Source organism: Bactrocera tryoni, unplaced genomic scaffold (genome assembly GCF_016617805.1).
Source record: "Bactrocera tryoni isolate S06 unplaced genomic scaffold, CSIRO_BtryS06_freeze2 scaffold_11, whole genome shotgun sequence".
Taxonomy (NCBI): domain Eukaryota; kingdom Metazoa; phylum Arthropoda; class Insecta; order Diptera; family Tephritidae; genus Bactrocera; species Bactrocera tryoni.
This window is the reverse complement of record NW_024395824.1, coordinates 13,500,177-13,517,892: the sequence shown is the minus strand read 5'-3', so window position 1 is coordinate 13,517,892 and position 17,716 is coordinate 13,500,177. Positions and strand designations below refer to the sequence as shown.

At 35.2% G+C, this 17,716-nt stretch overlaps 1 protein-coding gene across 1 annotated transcript in view; it reads right to left on the bottom strand.

The window, feature by feature from the left end:
* The window catches only part of LOC120779467 (zinc finger protein 2-like), a 192,195-nt gene that overhangs the window by 155,759 nt on the left and 18,720 nt on the right, over nt 1-17,716 (bottom strand). The window contains exon 2 of the mRNA XM_040111730.1: nt 12,370-12,875. The gene's annotated coding sequence lies outside the window, so the exon portion shown is untranslated. The remainder of the gene's footprint in view (nt 1-12,369; nt 12,876-17,716) is intronic.

Here is a 17,716-nt window from a genome sequence, read left to right as displayed (position 1 = left end):
TAGAATTCATCTGAATAAATATATTCATGGGTGGAATATGATAGTTGTCGGAATCAAAATTGAAACCGATAAAAAATATTGCCAGATATTTGAAAAGGATTTACAAAACATATCTATTCTGTCAATAATGTGATATAAATACTATGTAACGTAAGCATACAAGCAAATGTAAACTAAATTTCACTTATAATTCTGCTTGGGGCATCAACTGTACTACAGTGATCTCTCATACTATTTTAGTTGCTTTCTTCTTCTTATAAAATAAAAACTAAATTGCGATAACTCATTATAAACTTGAATAGACTTTATACAGTATTTAAATTTTTTCAAATGTTTATTTATTTGCAAGTTTTGTCACAATAAGAAACAGCTGATTTGAATATTAGTTTTGCCTATGTTCGAAAATACGAAATTCCAATCGCATTCTATGAGACCGTTGAAAACGAGAACTGGTTTGCAATTCTGACAACTAAGCAAATCTGTCATGGTTTTCACAACACCCCTGATTATATCTGTTATGTTTATATAAAAATCCTATCTATAAAGGGACGTATGATTTTAAGTCTACGAAATTAAATGAAGTTATCCTTTAATATACATACATTTGTAGCATATGCAAATTTTTACATTGCAAATTTTTTTGTTGCATAGTAAATAGTCTTTCTCAACCACTACGCCACTTTTCTGTTCTCCACATATGTATGTATTTAGCCAATCCAATAATTGCATTTAATTAGTTATCGTTGGCTATGCTTTGTCTTACACATTTTTGAGTGTAGTAGCACTTAGTACATTGTTTCTGAGTTGCTTTGTTTTAGCCCATGGGGTAAAACAAGAGAGCAAATGAACTTTTAACCAAGCATTATTATACACTTGCTATATTTATATACGTTAACCCTAGTATAACCAACCATTTACACCTCTCAAAGTTTGCTTGTGACGCTTCTCTTTAGTTTTTCCAACGATTTCATTCTCCAAGTGTGTTTGACTCTTCACTCTACTCGATCTGATTCGACGATGTTCATTTGTTGCTGTTTACCGCCTGCCTGCTCCATTGTAGTACAGCGTGGATGTAAACATATAAATATACGTTTCTCCTATTTATAAGTAGTGTGTAGTATATACAGCTTTGCTGCAGTACAAGATATGTATACGTATATGTTTGCTATTGTGTTGAGGATAACATGAGTGTGTATTTGGTAGAAATGCGTCTTTATGTATTGATATTTGTGTAGATATTTATATTCATTCAAACATTCGTGCATGAATTTATGTATAGAGAGCACTTGTTCTTTATACGAATGCGTTTGACTTTGTTTTAACGATTATTGCGTACGGCTTCAAGTGTGACGGTATGCTATGAAACGCTTTGCCGAGGGCTTTTTACAACCAATTAGAAAAAAGCGTGCGGGCGCTAATTAACCACCTATCCAGTTTTTTTATTAACCAATAATAAGACTGCAATGCAAATGAGTATTTTAGGATAACATTTAGATGAAAACACTAATTTTTTTTGGATAGGTAAATACTAGGAAAAAGAGAAATCGCAGGAAAATAACGACAAAGCTTCCAAATATACATTAATTGTAATTATATTATATGTACATATATGTAGGTATATGTATATTATATATACTATGATACACAGATATATGTACATAAATATAGTGATATTAAATTTATATTATAGAACGGAGTTTAAATTTGTTCTTGTGTAAGCGAATATTATTTCTATTTATGTACATACGTATGTTCATGTGAATGCATGTATTAGAACAACCAATAAGGAGTAACTTAGGTGCAAAGTTTGCACCTCTGTCGTCTCTTTATGCAGACCGCGTTGCAAGTATAGTAACACACACTAATGCGACTTGTTTTTTTATATACTGTATAAGTGAAGTTATTTGCCGGCAGAATCATATTTGTAACGTTAGATAGGGCGTATCATTGAAATAAGTGGTAAGACAAATGCTCAATATCAGGTATAGTCCGATTGCTTAAATTTTTTGTAAGCAACTAGCAATTGTAAGCTTTAAGTTAAAAATATTGGGAAAACTTTAGAATACCGTCCCCGGATTTCGGAAATAAAATGGGTATGGTCGGATATAGGAGGTTCTCCGGATCAAGAATATATGTATATAGTTATAGCCGCAAGAAACTAATAGTTTTCGAGATAATTACGTTTAAAGTTAAAAATTACCACTATTTGAATCACGTATTTTTTGGATTTTATGTTCATTAACACTTCATTAAATTGTTTGTACACATTTTTTTTTTACATTATATAGTGCAAAAATTGTTTTATGTTAATATTAAACTTATTGTTCAAATCGAAAGATTTGCAGTATGTCAAATAATTTACCTTATCGACATATTTTGTAAATGAACTAAAGGAAATAAAGCAAATAGAATACCCAAAAAAATATTTTTGCTGCTGCAGCCAATGGGGTATGTCAAGTTCGGCCGCGCTTCAAAGAAATAACTCTGGTCGATCCAACACCGGGGTGTGTCAAGTTTTTTTTTCGCGCAGAACTTCTTTTTGTGTAGACGACCTTCGGCCACACTTCCAAAAAATAAGCCTGGTCGGTTTAACACCGGGGTTTATCAAGTTTTTTCCGCGTTAAATTCCTTTTTATTAATCTTCCTTTCGATTGTATTTTTGACAGTTTGTAGCTCTTTCGTTATTTTTAAGTAAATAGTCAAATATTGAATTAAAACTATTTTTGCAATATATAATGTAAAATAAATGTGTACAACGAATTAGTGAAGTGTTAGTGAACATAAAAATTAAAAATATAAGTGTACAATTAATTTTAAATCGAAAAAATACATAATTCAAATAGTGATAATTTTAAATTTTAAACTTAAATATCTCGAAAACTATTGGTTTCCTGCGGCTATAACTACATTCTTGATCAGGAGAACCTCCTCTATCCTACCGTACCCATTTTATTTCCGAAATCCTGGGACAGTATTCTAAAGCCGACCCAAAATATCATAGAGCAATTCAGTACTTTGATACAGTCTCTAAATGTGAGCTTTTAAATTAGAAGCAATTTTTGTGAATTGAAACGATTTTGCAATTCAGTAGGTGGCAGTCAACTGAAAACGAACAGATATAATCAGCTGTTACATTTCGTTGTTTAAAGATGTACATAAAAATATTAAATTTTCTATAACTTTGATTTTTATTTGATATTGTTCCTTTTTTCACTTTTATGTGTTTGAGTTGCTTACAAAATATAAAACCCGACAACCGATTAATTATGATGACTCATAGTAAGTGAACTGTCAGAGTATTCAAAATGGAAAATAAATCCTTTTTGTGTTTTGTGCTTTCTAACAGGATAGAAATTTGTGACAATATTTTGTGATTAAAAACTAAAGACTGTACAGGGTTTGTCTGGAAAGTAATAAGACTGATTTCTTTCCGCCGCGACTGTACTTAGGATCCGAAGCGTACCGACTGGATTCGGTAGAGGGCGTTTCTAGCGAACGAACGAGGGGCTGGTCAGTTGTCTCCGAGCACCTGGACAGTCAAAACAAACACTTTTGCGCGACGTGTTTCTGTGAGTGGTGCAAGCTGAAAATGAGCAGAGGTAAGCGATTAAATTCTGTGTTAAACACAGTAAATCTGCGACAGAGACGTTTGACATGATCAGGCAGGCTTACCCATATGTTGCTTTAACAAGAAGTGATGTGTTTCGGTGTCACCAGGTCTTTTTGGAGGACCCCGAAGAGGTCGCCCAAATGGAGCAGCCGGACTGCTTTTTTTATTCCTTGCCTGAAAAGGCCGCTGAAAGGCAAGCATTGTGAGGAGATAGAGGGGATCCAAGCAGCATGCACCTCGGGTTTCAAGGCTATTCCGTAGAATGCCTTCCGTGACGCCTTCAAAACTTGGAAATCGCGCTGGTGGCGCTGCATCATAGCGGAAGGAGCCTATTTTGAAAGTTCTTAAGGAATTGTAACGATTAGTTCAAAAAATTTTTTAAATCGACTCTGTCCTGTTATTTTCCGGACAAACCCTGTGTGGTGAATAGCAACTGTTCACAAATTCAGACTTTACTTCAAAATGTCTTAAATAGTGACTAGAGACTGGTTACTGAATTGCGCTTTTAGATTAATATTAAATTATTAAGTTAATGTTAAAACAAATAAATTAATTTAAAAATTTTAAATCAATCTTAACTATATGAAATTTGTTTAAATGCGATAAGTAGTCATAGAATAAAGAGTCAAAACTTTTTATTACCTTGATTGCAATTAATTATTATTTTTAAACATAATAGTTTTAATGTTATGTTAGTAATGTTGATGATTTATAAAAATCTTTATTACAGGATTAAACAATTTTGATTCTAATAAATGCAAAAATGGATTTTATTTTTTTATCGTTATATATTTAAATTTAAAAATGCATTAATGTTTGGAAAAACATCACAAATTTATTTGCATATGTACATAATTTCGAATTAAAATAGTGTAGACCAGTGTTGGATTCAAAATCTATTTGCAATTGGGGGTGAAAATCCCCGCCCACCCAAAATCGGCGATTTTAGTTCGTGTCCTGTTGTATTTCATACAAAAATGAGTTTACACATTTACAATTCTCAATGCTATGTTTTCGAATCGTTATAACTTTTAACTTTATGAGACTTGTGAAAACCCTTATTATGTATGTATATTAGGGTGTTTTTTTTTTAACTATTCATCTTTTTCAATCCCGTCACAAAACTTCCCTGGAAATACCCTAAACAAAAGAACTGGACCAAGTCATGTACAAATTTAGATCGGGCGATTGAGGCGGATGTGGTAATGGACAAGTTCTGTCGCAAAAGAAACAGGACTGTTAAAAAACAACAAAAAATTAATATTTTTCAAAAGTTGTATTTTTTTATTCAAAGTAGTTTCCTTGTGCTTCGATGCAGCGTTTAGCCCGGTCAATTAGCATTTCAAATGAGTGTTTAAGGTCATTTTTCGGAATACTCTTGAGAATATCGGTCGTCGCCTTTTGGATAGCTGAAATGTCCTGAAACCAGTGTCTTTCCATGGGCAAATGAAGTTTTCCAGATAGGCAAAAATCACAGGGTGCCAGATCAGGTGGGTAGGGTGAGTGATTAATGGTTAATATGTTTTTTGTCAAAACATCAGTGACAAGCGTCGACCGATGACACGGCGCATCATCGTGCAACCCTGCCTCACGGTATTGTGGTCGAGCACGACGAATGCGTGAAAAAAGACGCTTCATAACACCAAGGTAAAACACAGCATTAATCGTTTGGCCAGATGGGACGAACTCTCGGGGTACCATACCCCCGGAATCGTAAAAACAAATCAGCCTTGTCTTTACTTTTGACTTCTTTTTTGATTTTGGCCGGCCCGACTTCTGATCGCCACAGAGGTCCTCATGACCTTCTTGGAATCGCTTAAACCTCTCATGCACATTACTACGGGATAGGCACTGATCACCATAAACTTTTTTCATCATTTGAAATGTTTCAGTAAACGTTTTCCCAAGTTTAAAACAAAATTTAATATTTGCTCTTTGCATTTTACGACCGATGCCCAAAAGCTGCTGTCACTTTTTGATCGATAACATCGATTGTAGTTATCCAATTGTCTTAAAATTTTTACAAAATGTCAACAAGAGATCAAACTTTTTATTTCATATACCCACCAATAGGTGGTGCCACCAGAAACAGTTACATATATTTAAAAAGTTCTGTTTCTTTTGCGACAGACCTTGTATGTTCAATGTGGTATGCCAACCACATACGTGCATCATAAGCAGTATGCTCGTCCTAACTGTAGGCTTTTTTGTTGTTTAAAATTTATTTTACAAGTGGTAAAAAACAGTGCTAAATTTAAAGAATCTTGCTGTGCCAATAGTTCTGTTCACCACTGCTTATAGATGTGACCATTAATCGAGCTTACCATTATCTATACTTTATATAACATCAACATCGTTTTTTGTTTATAAATATACGATATACGATGTTTCGCATATTAATAATATAATAAAAAAATACATATGTTTATTTACATATTGCAAAAATTCAAGTACAACGCTTACATATAAGCAATAACGTCTAATTGATTATCTTTGATTTTGTTGTTAATATTGTTTTTTATACTCTTGTAACCAGTTGCTACAGAGTATTATAGTTTTGTTCACCTAATGGTTGGACGTATCACCCAAAAATTACCCGCTTATATATATGGAGTTATATACATATAAAATTGATCGGGGTGACGAGTAAAGCTGAAATTCAGTTGACTGTCTGTCTGTCCGTCCGTCCGTGCAAACTGCAACTTGAGTAAAAATTGAGATATCTCAGTGAAACTTGGTATGTGGGTTCCTTAGTACAAAAAATACAAGTTCGTAGAGGGGCGTAATCGGACCATTTGGCGTGGCCCCGTTTAATGTGTAAATCTTCTAAACCAAAGCTACAACAACCAAATTCGCCCCTCGCGAATGTTACAAGAACTTCTACCGATAGTCTGAAATCGGATGAAAACCCCGCTCACTCCCCATATAACGGTACTGTTCAAAACTACTAAAAGCGCGATAAATTAACAAATAAATACGCCAAAGACATTAAATTTTACCACCGAGATGGTAGGAGAGAGCTTTATGGGAGCCCGTGTGAAACCGATTTCGACAAAATTTAGTACGTGGCATTTTCCTTACAGTCTTATGTCACATTATGAAAATGGACGAAATCGGAAATCAACCATGCCTACTTCACATCCAGGACAGTTTTAAATTCCACTTGATTTTTCTACTTACCAGTACACAAATCAAGAAGAAATTAACATAACGGGAATAAACTTTGCTTTAGTATATGCCACCTTATGACCAAAATTTGTTCAAATGCAGCAAAAACAGTTCAGGCCCTAGGTACCAAATATTGACCACAGTACCTATAATTCGAATATATTGGTCAATGTCTGAGATATATAATTGAAATTTAGGGATAGTACTTCTCTGTCATGTATGTCAATACTTTCCTTAGCCCCCATATATTTAATATAAAGATAATCGAACTTCCGGGTGACTTTGTACTCACATATTAGTTATCCCAATGAAAATAAGAAGAAGTGTTTTACACATAACAATGTATATTTGTGCCTAAAATAGATAAATTTAAGCGAAAACTTGGCTTATCACCTATATACCCAATATCGGAATTTTCGAACATCCGGCTGACTTTACTTTGTATGATTAGTTTTTTAGTAAGTGACATGCTAATAGTATGTGGTATTGGGAAAAATAGATAAAATCTGGTCGATACTACCTCAACTTCCATATACTACATATAATCGGTTTCGTTTTTATAACAAACCTTATGTGTTTGTCATTATAGGAGTTATATATATTATATGTAATGTATATAAAATTTCTTGGATTTCGATTCTCAAGTTGACTTTTTACACCATAAAGTATTTCCCTGGCTTTGATTATTGTAAGTAGTAAGAGTATAAAATGTTCGGTTGCACCCGAACTTAGCCCTTCCTTACTTGTTTTTTATTAATTTTTATCTGAATACAGAAGTTTTAATTTGTTAGATAAATTCTCTACCGAGTCCTTCTGAGCTCGTATTGAAGCTGATTTTAGAAAAACCGCAAAAACATACATATATTAAACAGTGATTCCATGATTTTTTGGAAAACACGGAGGAAATCAAAGAGTGCTGGCTGCTGCATACAGGAACTCTTAGCCGTCGACGTCGACCACCCAAAATTGATTTAACGAGTTTCAAAAACGCTAGTTACGAGGTTATCGATTCAGAATTATCGCTGTATAGATTAATATTATTGGCTGTGAGGGTGTTATAACACTCTCTTCCCGTGGCCTATTCCGTTTTTTCAACACCCTAGCGCTGCTATTTCCATCATATACATCGCAATTTGAATTATCTATGGTTAAAATTTAATAGAAAACCTGAATATTGTTTTGATGAGAGCTACAGTTGAAATCAGAAATAATCTTTATCTTTAATATTCGTGAATAAGTTGCTTTAAAAACCAAAATTAACGAATTCTATTAATTGGAAATATATTTAAAGATTTCCCTTCAATGTAAAGAATCGGAAATATGAGTTGAATAATTGTTAAAGTCAGATACTTAATAAAGGCTAACTAAGCCTCACCCAGAGATTCGAATGAAAAATGCTTAGGATAGTTGGCAGTAACTAACACAACATAAATTACTAACTATATGTACATACATATGTACGAGGAAGTCTTGTGTAGAAGAGGTTCTTGTGAGGAAAGTTCTCTGATCGCCATTCACTTGGGAGTGGCCAGAAACGATTCTTTTACATATGACTCAAGCAGCTCACGACTTCCGGTCTTCGACCAAGTATCCTTTGGGTAGCCTAAGAACATCCGTTTGAAGGCGAGCTAAAGTGAGAAGGCGAAACATCCCCCGCATAGGGTTGTGCCCTGGTTTGGAACGCGCCCCCCCTTTTGATGAGGAGCATGGCAAACGAAATAAGTACTACGAATTGAGGGCAAGCGCCTGGAATGTCCGGTCCCTTAATTGGGAAGGTGCCGCTGCCCAGCTGGTTGATGTCCTCGTAAAAATAAAGGCTGACATCACCGCCGTCCAAGAAATGCGATGGACGGGGCAAGGACAGAGACGAGTAGGTCCTTGTGGCATTTACTACAGTAGTCATATAAAGGAGCGCAAGTATGATGTGGGATTCGTGGTGGGAGAGAGACTCCGTCGCCGAGTACTATCATTCACTCCAGTGAATGAACGTCTAGCCACAATCCACATCAAATCTAGGTTCTTCAACATATCGCTGATTTACGCCCACGCCCCGACGGAAGAGAAGGACGACGTGACAAAAGATTCCTTTTATGAGTGCTTGGAGCGCACTTATGAGGGCTGCCCCCGCCACGATGTCAAAATCGTTCATTAAGCTACCTGGCTGTCTCCGGATCGAAAAACTACCAACCAGATCGGTCATGTTGTGATAGATGGAAGACACGTCTCCAGTGTTTTAGATGTGCGTGCGCTCCGAGGTCCTAACATCGACTCGAACCACTATCTTGTTGCAGCTAAGATTCGCACTCGCCTCTGTGCAGCAAAAAACGCACGCCAACAAACACAAGGAAGGTTCGACGTCGGGAAGCTGCAATCACCACAGACAGCAGAAAGATTTTCTACTCGGCTTGTGCTCGTGCTCTCTGAGAGCACTCGTCAACAACTCGGTATAAGGGAACTGTGACGGCATTTCAAACCACGTAGCAATCGAAACCATTGGTTTTCGGAAAGTGCAAAAGAACAGCTGGTACGACGAGGAGTGCCGTGTCGCAGCGGAGAGAAAACAGACTGTCTACCTCGGATCGTTACGATCGAGCACAACACGTGCGGGATGGGATAGATACTGAGAGTTGAAGAGGGAAGCGAAACGCAATTGCGGACAGAAAAAGAAAGAGGCCGAAATGCGTGAGTACGAAAAGCTTGATACGCTGGCGAAGAACTGATAAGGGCATGCACCAGCTTCTTTGTAAAATATGGTCGGGCGAAAGCATGCCCAACGTTTGGAATTTAAGTGTGCTATGCACAATCCATAAAAAAGAAGCCCTCACAATTTGCGCCAACTACCGTGGGATTAGCCTCCTCAACATCGCATATAAGGTTCTCTCGAGTGTATTGTGTGAAAGATGAAAGCCCATAGTCAACAAACTGATTGGACCTTATCAGTGTGGCTTTAGACCTGGCTAATCAACAACCGACCAGATATTCACCGTGCGCCAAATCTTGGAAAAGACCCGTGAAAGGAGAATCGACACACACCACCTCATCGTCGATTTCAAAGCTGCTTTCGACAGCACGAAAATGATCTGCCTTTATGCCGCGATGACTGAATTTGGTATCCCCGCAAAACTAATAAGGCTGTGTAAGCTGACGTTGAGCAACACCAAAAGCTCCGTCAGAAACGGGAAGGACTTCTCCGAGCCGTTGGATACCAAACGAGGTTTCAGACAAGGCGATTCCCTATTGGCGACTTTTTCAACGTGCTTCTGGAGAAAACAGTTCGAGCTGCAGAACTAAATAGAGAAGGCACTATCTTCTATAAAAGTGTACAACTCCTGGCGTATGCCGATGATACTGATATCATCGGCCTCAAGACCCGCGCCGTTAGTTCTGCTTTCTCCAGGCTGGACAAGGAAGCAAAAGAAATGGGTCTGGCAGTGAACGAGGGCAAGACGAAATATCTCCTGTCATCAAACAAACAGTCGTCGCACTCGCGACTTGGCACTCACGTCACTGTTGACAGTCATAACTTTGAAGTTGTTGATAATTTCGTCTATCTTGAAACCAGCGTAAACACCACCAACAATGTCAGCCTAGAAATCCAAGGAAGAATAACTATTGCCAACAGGTGCTACTTCGGACTGAGTAGGCAATTGAGAAGCAAAGTCCTCTCTCGACAAACAAAAACCAAACTCTATAAGTCACTCATAATTCCCGTCCTGCTATATGCTGCAGAGGCTTGGACGATGTCAACAACGGATGAGTCGACGTTGCGAGTTTTCGAGAGAAAAGTTCTGCGAAAGATTTATGGTCCTTTGCGCGTTTGCCACGGCGAATATCGCATTCGATGGAACGATGAGCTGTACGAGATATACGACGACATCGACATAGTTCAGCGAATTAAAAGACAGCGGCTACGCTGGCTAGGTCATGTTGTCCGGATGGACGAAAACACTCCAGTTCTGAAAGTATTCGACGCAGTACCCGCCTGGGGAAGCAGAGGAAGAAGAAGACCTCCTCCACTCCTTTGGAAGGACCAAGTAGAGAAGGACCTGGCTTCGCTTGGAATATCCAATTGGCGCCACGTAGCGAAAAGAAGAAACGACTGGCGCGCTGTTGTTAACTCGGCTATAATCGCGTAAAAATCCTATATAATTTATCATAAGGTCTTCACAGATGAAGGGCTTTGAACCTATACAAATTTGTTAAGACTGCTCTATATAACTTTTACAACCTAACCTAACTCCTTAAAATATGACAAACAAGTATATAAGGAAATTAACCGAAAAAAAGAAGTGTAAACGTTCAAGAAACTAAAATCACTTTCATAAATAATACATTTCTAATCAGTTGCTCCTGGGTATAAATATACATATTTACTGCACTTAAAAATGTATTTGCAAAACTCATAAGGAAAATATCTTAAGGGGTCCCGTTGGTCTAGAACCCTCAAATTAAGGGTGTTTTCTGGATTTGTTTTTAAGGTTTAAAAAAAGAGCAACCAATTTAAAATTTTTACAGTTTATTTATATACTTATGAAAAGTACAAAAATATTTTTTTGTTAAATAAAAATATTTTTTAACAATATTAAAAATGGTGTCCAAAAAGCTATCTTAAAAGATGACTCCCAGTGCCGTTGTTGATTTTGACTCTTCTGAACATCTGAAACATAAAAACCAAATAAATTATTAATCAGTAGGAGTGCAGCTATCGCTGGGACTACAACCAAAAAAAATTGAAAATTAAAAAAAAATTCCCGAAGTTCAGATTTTGAAAACAGCTATTTTTGGACCGGTTTTAGATCGAAAAAAAATCGAAGTTCTTAAAATTAAAATTTGATATTGATCTTATAAACACCATATTAAAATTTCAAGTGATTCGGATGGATAGTTTTTTTTCATCAACGGCACGTCGAAAAAAGTAGTTTTGAGATAAATGAGTTTAAAGTTTAGAGTGGCTATATGTATTATAGTGTCCGTTATTTACCAAATTGATTATTTTTGACGAGACGTCCCCTAAACTTTTAGGTTTCCATCTAAAAAAAAATATCAGACCATAAAAAGTCCTTAATTTTCATAATAAACCTTGCCCCAAACAACCTTGTCTAGACGTATTTTGTAGAGCATTCAATTCTGTACAAGAATATGACTTTTTTATTCCTACAAACGAGAAAGTTCCAGAGAAAAAAAAATATTCGTAAAAAGTGGAAAAATCCCATGTAATTTCCATGGGAAATGTATCGTAGCATATGCTTAAAGGACTATGCTTTCGAACTATCAAAAAAAATCGATTTTTTGAAAATTCTAGACCACCGGGACCCCTTAAGTATACGCATACCTTACACTTCAAACTTTGGCCACCTAAATTGTGCTAAATATTTACCTTGTAGATCACCCTGATTTTAGAGTATTTATTTGTTTTGATAGTAGTAATTTTAAAGTCGGTTCATGAAGTTATATTTGACTATAATTTCAGTCAGTAATCAAATGCGGCAGAAATAAACGTTTAAAGAAAAAAAGGTAGCATTTTTGCAAATGCATTATTTTCCATAATTGCAAAGTATTTTTATTTGTAAGCTATGCATAATTGAACTTACCAGTTAGTGACAAGTGTTCGACGTGAGATTGAACACGTTTATGCAGTTTTGTAGAAGCTTTGAACATTTTCTGGAAAATGTGATTGCGTACAGTTCACGTTGACCAACTGCGTTGCTTGTGTTAGGTTTATTCATCAAATTGAATTTGTGAAATTTTGCTCTAACGATCTTTTAACTCTCATTACTATTCAGTCAGAGAACAATGAGAAGACTTGAAAAAGCTTATTGCTGCATCCATTCGCTTTGTACTCGTTGATAAGTTTTTGTTTATTATTTCACGCGCTTTGTACTGTTATATTTTACATTTCTTTGTTTTTTGTGACCATATTTTTCATCCTACTTATACTTAATTATTTTATTTACAAATTTGTTCATTTTCTTAAAGTTTAGTATTTATTAAATAGGAACTTTATTCTTAATTGTCCTTAGTGAAGGAGCATATTATATAGCAGTTTATTAGGAAAAAATGATGTTATCAAAATGTGCCAAGAACAAGTGATATGGTCCTGTAAATAATACAACATTTTTATAGATAAGTGTGATATAATTATTATAAAGTGTATCAAAAATATACATATGTGCCCAAAATGTGAACAATATTTATTTGGACTCATATTTTACAATAAGTTTAAATTAAATTTTTCATAACACTTTGTAACTGCCCTTTTGGATACATCAGAGAAATAAAACACCAATTAACCCATATCTTTAATTTTTTAACTACGAACATTATTAATTGTTTAGGACATTAATTTGTCAACAAAAACTTAATTTGTCTTTGGATTAAAATCCCAGTTTTAAGAACAAAAACCATCATGGTTTCTAGAAACTAGCTATAAATATCTAATAACTAATAACCAAAAATAAAAAGAGTTTTATTCATGACATCAAATAATTAAAATAACCATCTTAGGTCTAGTTTTCTTCAAAATCGGTGTCATCGCCAAGATAACATTCATTGCGCCGTGAATGAAATAATTGTGATTCGTGCGGTAATAAGCGCTGGGAGTAAGGGAAAATGGTGTATTAGACAGGTAGTAAAACCTAGACAAGCTACATAGGACATGAAATTCAAGCGATTAGAATTATTGCATAGAATTACTAAGAAAAAATCAAAATACTATCGCTTATTCGTCAGAAGACATGTTAGTGCTGGGTTGCATCACAAACCTCCAAACGATTTTTAAAAATTAAAATTATTTTAAGAGCTACAGTTACTTTAGTGACGCAGTACCTAGCCCGGTTCGGCCGTATCGAATTTTTTAAACGCGTTTTTCTCGAAACTACTTTTTTCCACACGGTATCCACATTATCTCAAGTTCTATACAACCGATTTACTTGAAATTTTGTGTGAACCTTCTTTATATAATACTTTATCGTTCCTTCTAGCATCATGTCAAAATTTTTGTTTTTAATATTTAAAAAAAAAATCAGGAATTTTAAAAAGTCGCCATTTTTCAAAAAAAAATTTTTTCGTGTTCCCTGAAATAGGGACTATTGCAGCATCCTTACTGATTAAGAATTTCTTTTGATTTTTTTTTTCAGATCACCAGGAGAGTCAGGATCAATGTCACCAAGATGCGCCATTTTTTTTTACACCTATCTCTCCCCCCTCTAATTATTTTAGTTTTTAATATTTTTTTGTAAAATTTTTGTTCTGTATTCTTAAGATATCAATAAAAACACCATAAAAAAATGGATAATAAAAATATTAATTGCCTTTTTTTTACGACACTTTAAAAATTACCTGAAATTCATGCTTCTAGAGTAGAATACCCTCTTAATGAGATTCATAAAGTAGACCAGAATACTGGGTTAATGCACTTATGGAATTTAGATGTTTTCATGATTTGGAAACACATCTCCTAAAATGTATTTTATGCGAGGAAGGGCAGGAATTTAACAAATTTTCCAGAATGACTATTGATCAATTTGATGACGTTATTGCAAAGGAAATACAAGTATATTATTATATACATATGTGATTTATATTTGCGTTATTATTTGAAACTAAACTATTTAAATTCATATATTAATGTAGACATATAAGGTGGGTTCAGCTATTAAATTCGCGCTATTAAATTTAAAATAGCCGAAATGAAACTGCCGTCGAAATATATGTAAATAAATTATGTTGTCTCTTCGAAATTTTCAGGGAAATAAACAGTGATCTGCCACACTGCAAAGTGATAGTTCATTACATGCTGTAGTTAGCATTCAAATTTGTATGCCAAATATTGCTTTCCATAAGCAATATAGAGTCTCAACAGGCAATACCTACAGCAATACAGTTAGTACACCATAAACTTTTGTATGTCGAGATGCCTCGTAACGATATAATTTTGATTCTCCATTTCAAATGATCCATCGCCGAGTTATGAGGGGCACATGTTAAATGTTTTACCGAGACGCTACAGAGCAATTGCTGCCATTACAGTGTTTTTGAGCATAGGTTTTAACTTTTTACGCGTATTAGCCAGCAGTTTGCAAAAAAAAATGCCTGCAAAATATTAGATCGATACATAAACTGAAGGACTACTTCGCGTATTAAAAAAACACACACGGACAGAAAGGCGAACATGTCTAAATCGACTCAACTCGTCATGATGGTCATTTATTTTTTTATGGTCTCCGACGTTTAATTTTGGGTGTTCCAAATGCCTCAAATCTGTAAGAGTGTGTTTCCCTGTTGTTTCGCAAACAGTCTTAAAAGCTTTCAATAATGCTTTCCATTATTCTGTGCTCAAAACAGGCAGATTTTGTTCTGGTGATTTCAGCTGTATACAGTTCTTGGAAATCAGCTGACTCTTTTGTTCGTTGAAGGTTTATACAATGGCTGGTGACTGTGTGTCTGTCCGTCAGTAAAAATTTAGATATTGTAATGAAACTTAGTATACGTGTTTCCTCGCAAAAATGTGAGGACATGTTCGTAGATGGGCGTAATCGGACCACTACTACGCCCACAACACGTCATCAATCGAAAACTTATAAATTGCAAACTAAGGAAAAATTAAGATACAAAACTATTATTTGGCACAGTGAATTGCAATAATTAGGGGCACTTGTGGTTGGGAAATTTGTAAAAAAAAGTGGGCGTAGTCCCGCTGTCTAATAGGTTTTATGTATGTAAATATATATCTTCCAAACCAATCAAGTATCTCCCAAATTTTTACAAGACTAATCATTTCGACAGCCCTTGCGACAGCGTGAAAAAACGTGAAATCGGATGATAACCACGCCCAATCTCCATATAATGGTTTTATTAAAAACTACTAAAAGTGCGATAAGTGAATTGCTAAATAAGCCAGAGACAGGAAAAATCTCACCCAAGATTATACAAGACAGTTTTTTAAGAAACGGTGTCAAAATTGGACAGTGAGCGCGGCACCGTTCGCCTTAATCACATATTTTCGGACCTACTTTTCCAATGTCAACATAATTTAGTATAAAAGTATATTTTCACATTCCTATACTACAGTGCGAAAATGGGCGAAATCAAGAACCAATCTTAGGCGTGTTTTATTTGACTATCACATGCTAATAGCGTTGACAAATAAAAAGCTCTTAGTTTAATTCATATTTTCGATTAAATATGAATTATGTTGGCAACGCTGGCAACAACAATCAGCTGACATTCGATTTATTTCAACGGAATGTTTGACATGGAGAAAAGGTAAATTTGAATTTTTAAATTTGAAAACAGACTTTTCACAAACTAAAGTTTGGACAAAGGGCGAGACACTCCTGTTCCTGAAGTGTCACAGCGAGAGAAGGGACGAATGCGCGAAAGAAAAAGTTCGCATTTGAAAACGTCTAGGAGGACATGATATTTCAAGGATTTACGGTTAGTTTTCAGGTTAAAGTGTAAATATTTGTTACATTTGTGTCCACAGGATTCAACCTTCTAGCAAAAATGCAAACACTTTTGAAGGCGTATGAAACAGCTAAAGATAGTGAGAAGCAGGCTGGAACTTCTCCGTGCACAATACCATATATGCCGGAAATGGATGTAATTTTGGCGAAAGTTGCTTGGGGTCCAACAACCACATTTAGGATGTTTGGAAAGATCCTCTAGAGTCATTGATTCAGTCAAGTGGTTAGTTCAAATTTAATTTTTATTACGTAATGCTTATATTGAATTCCCTTTTTCATATTTTTAAACAGTAAATCAGTTGTTAACAGAGTCAACTGATTTTAAACCAATACTCGACGATATGCCAAGTACTTCTATGTAGAGCTGGTCGGCACTAAATCGTAGCATGTGCACACACCAACTGAAGTATATCCACAAGTGCCGAACGCAGCAAATGCTATTACTCGTACATATCCCCTTTATAGGAAAAGCGCTAGAGAACGATATTTTGAACAGAAAATCGAACTAAAAAGAAAAAAGGCAGAAGAAAAGGCGAAGTTCCACGCAAACATACAAAATAAGATGCAGGATTTGGTCGAAAACCGAGATCTCCATTTCGAACAAAAAAAAAAAAAATACAAATAGAAAAACAAAAACTAAAACTTCTATAACAGTGTCCTGTTTTGAACAAAACATAAAGAAATTAATTGATTTCATAACAAATAGATATTGTTTTATTTCATTGCATTGTTTTATTTTACGGAAATACACAGTCAAGTATATCAGAAAATGTACATTTTATACATACATATTACTAGGGTGCTTCAAAAAATTTTTTTAAATTTTTTTTCAACTCTTACCCCCTCAAATGTTAGTGATTGACAAACAAAAAAACCTCCCTCAAGTCAGGCGCTCTAGCTTAATTCTAATGGGTCGCTATTTTTGTTTTAGGTTCCCATACATTTTACATAGGAATTTTCGTTTTTTCATTCAAACTAAAATTTCACCAACTAATTTTCGTTTCTCAAAATAACCATCACATATTCAGAAAGTTCACTTTTCAAAATTTTTTTTGAAGCACCCTAGTACATACATATCTTGAACAAATGCATACGTACATATGTATATGTACGTGTTTATATCGGGTGATTTTTTAAGAGCTTGATAACTTTTTTAAAAAAAAAAACGCATAAAATTTGCAAAATCTCATCGGTTCTTTATTTGAAACGTTAGATTGGTTCATGACATTTACTTTTTGAAGATAATTTCATTTAAATGTTGACCGCGGCTGCGTCTTAGGTGGTCCATTCGGAAAGTCCAATTTTGGGCTACTTTTTCGAGCATTTCGGCCGGAATAGCCCGAATTTCTTCGGAAATGTTGTCTTCCAAAGCTGGAATAGTTGCTGGCTTATTTCTGTAGACTTTTAGACTTGACGTAACCCCACAAAAATAGTCTAAAGGCGTTAAATCGCATGATCTTGGTGGCTAACTTAC